Consider the following 6429-nt stretch of genomic DNA (forward strand, 5'->3'; position numbering starts at 1 on the left):
TGCAGAGTACAATTCTGATTTATAAACTTTTTCAATTCCTCTATTTTCTTTCCATGCTTGAAAGAAAACTGTACAGTCGTTTACCCTCAGAACAAGGCCTGAATTGGTGATTTGTTTAATCTTGATAAGCAGTGGTAAGTACAGTTGTGGGAGGATGTCAAAGGTTCACCAAAGGTTCACATGAACGCCACCTACCTCCATTAGTTTTACTACAAGTATCATAGTTTTTTATGCTAGTTAACTGTGGGAAGACTTACTTATCTTTGATATGCAAAATTGAATAAGTGAACACAGGAATGTAAATATTCAATGTGTAACATTAAAATGTTTAAAAAATACATTGTAAAGGTTGCTTAAATATTTTAATAAATAATAAATACTTTTTTTTAATGCATGATGAGGACAGCATAATCTTTTCCTCAGAAGGCCTTTCTGTCAAAAGAGTTTCTTTATAAATTCCTCCTGTGTCGTGGTATTATGTAAGCTAAAAGTCCCTGGCTGTTATAAATATTGGTTGGCTGACCTTTTAAATCAACATTTTAAATAGTTTTGTTTCAGCCCAAAGTCATTTGTAAATGAAACAAATGAAATTATTGTCCTTATTTATTACTCACATTGAGTCTATTCAATTTCCACAGAAATATGATTATTAAGACATGACACTGAACTGAAAGTAAAGATAACCTGATTCATTACTCATCATGCAAGTTTATGGTAGAATAGCCCCAATAACACATGCAGGAGTGCTGCAACTGTAGTTTTTGTATTCCAAGGGCATTTTTGAGACTCTTTGAATCTTCTCCCAGCCACCTTTCCACAATTTCAAACCAGATACAAGGTTTTCAGGAAGAGGACTGATAGAATTCTAAGACCCCGCTAAAGAAAAGCAGCGGGATCTTTCACAAGACTGCCTACCTAAAATGATTATTTGTTTTGTTTTGTTTTGTTTTGTTTTGTTTTGTTTTGCTTTAAGGTTAGTTGACAACTATTCCAAAAGAGGACCTGAGGTTCCCAGGGAACATGAAGGAGGACATGAAGCAAGTGTGGCCATGCACTGGAATGAGCCCATGGGAGGGCCACCAGTATCATTAGAGGACTGTATCACATGAAACACGAGAGAAGAGAGCAGGCTTCGTTCAGCCTTTGTGAAGGCTACAGGGAGACCTTGTGTCTGTCCACAGCTACCTGATGGCAGGGTTAAGAGGTGACAAACACTTGGTGGAGGTACATAGCAAGAACTAAGAGGCAACAGACACAAGTGACAACAAATGAAGTTGTTAGGTAGTAGAAATAATCATATTGACAGCAAGGGGGAGTCAAATATTTAAAATAGTTGCTCAGGGAGGGGGTGAAATATTCATCCTTGGGGATATTAAAAATTCACCGGGACTAGGTTCTGTGTAACCTGCTTTGAACAGGGAATCAGATGAACTTTAGAAGTCCTTTCTGAATTATTCTATGAACCCTGGGGGAGAAAAGGGAAGAACAAAAGCATTTATTCATAAAAAATCTGATGTGAATTGTGTCTTTCAATGTTAAAACTGACCGATGGAAGAAAATCTGGACATTTTGAGAGATACGTCTTGGAAAAAAAAAATCCAGATGAACTCTCCCCCAGTCCTATAATTCAACAAAGTTATTTATCTTTGTACTTCTTCACCTTCCTCAGCTGTAGGGAACATCTGTTCCATGGGAGTTACCATCTCTTCATTAATTTATATCTGCAGACGGGAAAAAAAAGGGAAAAAAGATAAGAAAAAGTGAACTTCAGGAAAAACCTAGAAAAAATAACATTTTCTTGATTGTTTTCTCATTGTGGCCTTTCTCACACTTAAGGAAGTTTTCCTTGCAAACTGTAAGAAAACACTTTGTGACCAAAGATTGCCTTAGACCTCCTACGATTTCTGTAAAACGGACTCACATGCTTTAAAGATCAAGGCAGGGTGTTAGGACAATAAAAAAAAAAAAAAAAAAAAACAACCCAACCAACTAATAAAAACATAAATAGAGTAAATAACTTTTTGAGTAAATGAAATATGGTTGGTAAGAAGAGGCATGACAGGTTTAAAGGTTTCCCCTGCTCTCCCTCCCTCTTAGTTCTTCTGTCTGCTCTGTTTTTACAGGCTTGTCCCTACCATTGTCAGTTCATTGCCTCTGTCCCTTATATGAAGTTTCATGCTGCAACTCTTTAGCCTGCTGCATCTTGTAATCCCTCTGGCCTTCCACTAATCTTGCCTTATGTCTGCCAAGCACAGTCTTTTACACCCCTCTTCAAGCTGTCCACCTAATTTCTTAAGAGGAACAATGCAATGTAGAAAAAAATAAAAGAAAATAATAATGTTTTCTGTCACAAGATTTAGGCATTAATCCAGTTTCTCTTGTTATGAGCTTTTGTAAAGAAGAGCTTGCAAGAGGGCATGTTATAGCACCCATGGAGAAAGAGAAAGGATATTAAACTACCATCTTGATTTGTGGGCAGAAAAAGGAGAACGGATTTGAGGAAGATTTACTTATATTGTTGGACAACTGACTTTCGAGATACTTGAACTTGTAAGTCAAGAGGGAATGAATATTTTGCTACTTCTTTTCCACTATAAGCTCACTGTACCTGAAACATAACTTCTTTTCACCTGTAGTCTTATTTTCACAGGAAAGGGAACATCAAGTGTATTATGTACCAGAGCCCAACTGTGTTGAACAACTGTATGCACGTTGTTTGATTATTTTATTTTTTCTTAGCCTTTTTTTATGATACTATTGTTCCCGTATGTGTTCATTCCAAATAAATATCTACCAACTTTCCTTAGAGCAGTCAGAAACCACTAATGAGCTGTTACATAGCAGCTGTGTCAGATTACTACCAGTTTTCAACCAAATTCTCTGCCCTTCTTGCTCTTCTTGTGTCACTGCAAAGCAGCACTGGAGATTTTTGACTCAACATGAGCTCAGGGGTTGCTAAAGCACTCAATACCACGCAGATTCAGCTTTATGAATATATCCTAGATGGGCCTTTGCTAATGTGTCTTCAAAATGTCAATTATGGACACATTCATTTCACAAAATAGCCAAAAGCTTAGGATTTCCAGGTTCATGCTACAGAGAAATAGGTAAAATCAGAATGATCACATCTAGCATGACTGTGCCAGATCAGGATGTGCTTTTCCTTTCTACTTCTGTCTTATGTTTTGAATGTCATCAATGGTCTCCTTGTTGAGCTGTCTTTGACAAACTCCTGTCACGCCTGTGCTCTTTTCCCTGCCACTTTATCCTTTTCATCCCATAGATAGCTGAACAAGTTGCATGCCAGAAGCTCAATGGGAGGTGGAAAGTGTCCTTCTGGCTTTATTTCAATATCTTTGCCAGATCCTGATGTTGGGTGGAACCTGGAAAGTATTCACATAAAAAAACAATTGAGAAAATACCATGGATAGTACTAATTTGGTTTTTAACAAACTTGAGACTGTCTTAAAACTTAGAGTAACCTTCTACAGTGGTTTATTTGTTTGATGTGGTTACTCATTGATAATGAGTATAATTTTTTTTTGTTTTTGGCATAGGAAATATGAAGTCTGGAACTGAATTCTTGTACTTTTTAGGGCTTGAAGCCTTCTGGATCAGATGCATTAGTTAAAAAAACAAATTAACAGCTCATACCCACCCCTTGAACCTCCACCCCCCCCAACTAAACTAAAGTCCCAAAACAAAACAGCCCCAAACTTTCTGACTGCAATTATGACTGCTGCAAGGGGAGGGGTGGGGGAATTGCATCTGTGTCCTAGCACTCAAGCTTATTGTCTCAGTGTTCTTGCTACACTGCTCTTATTCTAAATATAGTAAATTCGCCCTCTAAAAGAAGGGCTCTCAGGGTCAAGAGCTCGACAGTGTCTTGGAAGAATGGTGGTGCCATTGGTGCACCTCTTCCCCCAGCTTTGCTGCCTCCTTCCCATGCCATCTGGAGCAAGGCACTGTGACCTGATGTTCTGAGGTGTCTAGATGAGTGGGTTTTCCTCAGCCTGGAGAACTCATGTGCTTCTGTTCTACCACAGCTATTGCTTCTGCCTTTTTGGTGAACCCATCCATTCACAGGCTTCTAACCCCTTCTGGTTTCATTGTTCCTAGCCTTGCATTATCTATGTTGATTGTTTCTCTAGAAGGAATCTTTTCCTCTCTGTCTAAATGTTAAGCTTTATTGTAATCCCAACACCACTTCCCTGTAGCTATTAGTGGGTGGTATAATATAAATAATTGTGTCTCAATGGAGTTGAATTAAAAGACCTCTCTGTCAAAATTCATGCAGAGGATAAAAGACCGTACTATTTGTGACTCCTCAGTGGATATTTTTTAACTTTTCTAGACTGTTTAATTAAATTTCCAAGGCTGTCAAGTGTGAAGTAGTGTTGAATATCATATTAGTACCTAGACATAGGTCTTCATGACTCATGTTGGAATATGGGCCTCATGTTTAAGCTCAGAAAATCATCAACAATGTTATGGAACTTCAGAGGCACCTCCAAAAGTGTCACTGTGTAACAATGCAATGTGGATGACCACTGCAAAACTAAAGCACCCTGCCATACAAACACATTTATGAGTGGTAAATGGTTTTTAACTATCCTTTATGATTGAACTGAATGAGTGAGAAATAGAGGAAAAAAAGTCATTTACTGATGAAGCATAGCAAGGGGTTGAAGGTCAGAATTACTCCCAGATACTTTGCATTCTAATCTGTTGGCCTAATAATTATTACTTCACAGTATTAATAAAGGACATGAAGAGTAGACTAAAGGATCAGGAAGTTCATCAGGCATTGCAGTGCTCTTCAGAAATTTGACAACATTATATGTGGCTCCAGAAAGCCATAGATAGTGTTGTCAGTGTTTGAGACAAGGCAGATAATCCCCACTAGTTTTTAACTAATTAAGGATCCTAAGAGCTGTAATAATTACAATCCTGCTTTCTCAGACAAAATTTCCCTGAAGTTCCTCTTAATGAAGACCAGTGGATAGGACGTCTTTTTTACTTAAACTCAACACTAAAAAATCTCCTCCCCTAATCTTATGTTGACTTCAGAGTTGCTTCTAACAGGTTTTACTTTTAATAACATGCTTGCATCAGAATGGCAACTTTGGTTGGATAGTTCATTCTATTCATAAAAGATTATATCAGAACATGGACCTCACTGAAGTGTTTTGTGTCACTGGCAAATCAGCAAACAATCATCTTTTATATTCATTCAGCCCTGATCCAAACTGTTGGAATAAACCGTGCTCTCTTTGATGGAATGGATTGTGCATAAAGACACTCAACTAGCCAACAGTAAACTGTACTTTAAAAAAATCTTTCAGTGGTTTTTGTTTTAAAAATATTGTAAAAATAATCTCTATCTGCAGTCAAAAGAACTGCGCTCAGATGTATCACAAGAACAATTTGCCAAACAATCAGCTGAAGCAGGAGGTTCCAATTTTTCAGAGCTTTAAGGGCCCCTGGCAGAGAGGAAAGCTGTGTTATATACACGATGACAAGTGCAAGATAAGCAAGCACTTGCTGCAAGGTTGTTGGTTTAATTACCCTCCAGTGTCTAATTGTGATCCCCCCTTGGGAAGTCAGTATGGAGGATACAAGTTTAAGTCAGGCTCTTCTACTTCTTAAATAATTGCACATTTTGGCAGAAAAAATTAGGACCTGGCTTAAAAGGGATGAAAACTACAATGACAATAAAACTCAAAAGAAACATCTCTCTTTAAATCAGTGTCCAGGTCTATGATGAACAAAATTCCAAAAGCAAAATACCTCTTTTCTAAATGAGTTAAAGCTACTTAGGCATTAAACTATTATACGTTGTTTGTATAATAGACAACTAAGCAGAGCTTCTTGACACCTGCTTTAATACCCATTAGCATAGAGAAAGGAATCTATAGTAGGGTTTGAAAAATGCAAATTTCTATTAATGTAAGTTCTGCTTGATTGAGGATTGAGGGATTGAGGCAGATTCTGTACCATTTTGATGTTTTCTTCTTTATTCCAGTGATGAATATGAAGTCATATGAGGAAATGTTACCTATCTGGTAAAGTGGTAATCATTTCTTACTCTTGGACATGAAGAAGTTGATCTTCTTGCACAAGGAAAAAAAATGCAATCACTTTATGGTAAGCTAATAGTGTAGATATTTACCCTAGAGGGTAGGTGGCATTACATTTGTGTTAATAATATATAATTGTATTCTCTCTGCCTTTGAAAAATACTACTGATATTTCTTTCAGTTCCAGTTTCCATGTTTTCACTGACACTATTTGAAAAGCCCTTTTAATCATACCCTACTTTTAATATTTGAATTATTATTGGGTTTTTTGTAATAACATTAATTTCTCTCCTATTTAATTATATTTTTCTCATAGCCTAACTGTAAAGGGCACAATACAAGAGCACAT

The sequence above is a fragment of the Chamaea fasciata genome, unplaced genomic scaffold (assembly GCF_029207755.1).
Source record: "Chamaea fasciata isolate MVZ Bird 193981 ecotype frontalis unplaced genomic scaffold, bChaFas1.0.hap1 SCAF_6, whole genome shotgun sequence".
Taxonomy (NCBI): Eukaryota; Metazoa; Chordata; class Aves; order Passeriformes; family Sylviidae; genus Chamaea; species Chamaea fasciata.